Source organism: Octopus bimaculoides, chromosome 9 (assembly GCF_001194135.2).
Source record: "Octopus bimaculoides isolate UCB-OBI-ISO-001 chromosome 9, ASM119413v2, whole genome shotgun sequence".
In the NCBI taxonomy this organism is placed as follows: Eukaryota; Metazoa; Mollusca; class Cephalopoda; order Octopoda; family Octopodidae; genus Octopus; species Octopus bimaculoides.
The window spans coordinates 35,180,659-35,183,298 of record NC_068989.1 but is presented as its reverse complement, the minus strand read 5'-3'; the positions used below and the strand labels follow the sequence as shown (position 1 = coordinate 35,183,298).

At 36.8% G+C, this 2,640-nt stretch overlaps 1 protein-coding gene across 1 annotated transcript in view; it reads right to left on the bottom strand.

The window, feature by feature from the left end:
* LOC106874289 (A disintegrin and metalloproteinase with thrombospondin motifs 6) overlaps positions 1-1,155 on the bottom strand; it is a 54,253-nt gene extending 53,098 nt beyond the window's left edge. Inside the window, exon 1 of the mRNA XM_014921964.2 lies at positions 961-1,155. The gene's annotated coding sequence lies outside the window, so the exon portion shown is untranslated. The remainder of the gene's footprint in view (positions 1-960) is intronic.
* Between the last annotated feature and the right edge of the window lie 1,485 nt (positions 1,156-2,640).

Below are 2,640 nucleotides of genomic sequence, written 5' to 3'. Positions count from 1 at the left end.
ACTTTAACAGACTGTCTGTTAAAGTCTGTCATACCGGCCATGACGAAGGGAAATAGCCCTGAAACTCGAGTCGCCTTTATATATTTATATTTATATACTTGATCCTTTATATTGAACACTCAATATTTCATCTACATTCAATACTTTATTTCATGGTGCCATCCATTTTTATTTTATTTTATTTTATATTATGTATTGTATATTATATTATATATTGTATATTCCATATTCTATACCCCACATTGGTTCTGCAGGAATATAAATAAAACATAAAAAACAGACAGTGTTGGAACTCTTTTAAACAAAATAATATATATATATATATACACACACAACAGGCTTCTTTCAGTTTCCATGTACCAAATCCACTCACAGGGTTTTGGTCAACCTGGGGCTATAGTAGAGGGCACTTACACAAGGTGCCATGCAGTGGAACTGAACCCCAGCTTCTTAGCGCATAACCATGCCTGTGCTTATACATAAACAAGTATTTATACACACACACACATGCAAGTATATCCTTATACATATTTTCTCATTGTGATGAGGCCTTTTCTTTACAATTAACTTTATTAAAGCATATTGCCTATCTTCAGTATTTACTTATGGTATATGTAAGAGTGTGTGTGTAATTTTAGTAAAATATACCTATTGTACCAAAACCAGATGACAAATTTCAAAAAGCTTTCTCTCAATTAAAATAATTAAATAATTCTCCCTAATTTTGGCTCAAGACCAGTTATTTTGAGGGGAGGAGACAAGTAAAATTCATTAACTCCAGTAGTTGACTGGTACTTTATTTCATTTGACCTTGAAAAGATAAAAGGTAAAGTTGGTCTCAGCAAGATTTGAACTCAAAAGTGTAAAGAGCCAGAAAAATGCCACTTAGTATTTTGTCTGAAGCACAAATGATTCTGCCCAAAATAATTAAATAACTAACAAAAAAACCCAGTTACCTACCTGTTCATCAGTTAGAAGAACCAGTCTTGTGACAATGATATTCACTGCATTGCCGATGCTCACATCATGGTACAGTTTGGCCACCTGACCTCAAAATACGAAAACATATACCAAGCTGATCAATACTTTAGTGTCAGTGTTCCAACAAACTAAGAACAATTAACACAGAATTAATTATTTAATTAGTCAAGTCAGTACCAATTTAGCAGCAGAGAATCAAGGGCAGTCTCGGCTGGGTTAGTATCAAAAAGGTAAAGCTAAACTTCTGTAAATGTCTAATGTATTTCATAGATCCACTAATAAGTTATAGTTGCAATTTCTTAATTAGCGTAATACTTTCTGATTTGGTGTGAATCCAGCTCCTCAAGACAGGTAGACAGGTAGTTAGTTATATTACCAACAACTCAAGTATTCACAGTTGTAAATCAAAAAGTTACAATGCAAGTGTAATATCTGTAGGTTTCTTATTTGCTTGCCAAAATTTGTGTGTGTGTGTCCACACACACACACACAGCAGTCAGCTGAAAAGTTCATGGGCTGACCAAGATACTCTCATGGAATCTGACCAAATGAGGTTTATTTTTCAACCTAGCCCCTTGTGGTCTACAGGAGAATAGGGAAAGTGATCAACGAGTTCAAAGCCACAGTTATGCACAGCAGCCATTGAAACCAAGGACTTGTGTGCTGGAGCATTGTCCTGATGAAACAAGATCCCTTTCGCCAATTTTCCTGTTCATTTGGTTTTGACAGCCTTTCGTAACTGTCTCAGCAAGTTGGTACAGTATTTTCTATTGAGGACGTGGCCCTTTTGAAGATATTCAATAAGCACAATGTCCTTTGTATCCCAAAAGACTGAGTCCATCACCTTCCCTGCAGATGAAATGACATTGGCCTTCTTTGGAGCAGGTGAAGAGAGGTATTTCCACTGCATGGATTATCTCTTTGTTTCTGGCTCAATGTGATGAACCCAACACTCATCCTGGATTAGGAGACATTCAAGGAAATCTGCTGGATCTGCCTAAAACAATGTTAGATTTTCCCATTATATGATCAGTCTGATGTGCTTCTGATCCGGTGTCAGAAGACTTGGTACTCACCAAGCAGAAACTTTCGTCATGGATCCCATTGGTGAAGACATTTTCCTCCTATTGATCAAAAAAGTCATCATGTATAGAATATTCTCAACTCTCAATGCTAATAGCATTGATTTGTCAATTGCCTGTCATCCATCATCATGTGGTGAACACAATCAATGTTTTCATTGGTGGTGGAAGTCGCAGGACATCCAGATCTTGGGTCATCTTCAAGAGTCTCTGTTCCTCTCCTAAATTCAGCTGCCCATTTTTGCACTGTTGACAAAGCTGGAGCATCATCCTCTAAGTATATCAGCAATAATTATCCTTGGGGACTAAATCTTTTTTCTGCAGGCACTTCATAAGACCACAATGCCAACTTTGTCAATTTTCAAGAGAAGTCGCTACTAGTTACTTTTGAAGTCTTCTTTGAACAGTCAGATGTCAATTTACCAGGAAAGAATCAATACACTTATTAGGAAGTGTTGAAATTAGTGCATGCATCACTCATTCATAGTCAGCTTATGAACTTTTCAGTCTACTTTGTGTGTGTGTGTGTGTGTGTGTGTGTGTGTGTGTGTGTGTGTGTGTGTGTGTGTGTGTGTGT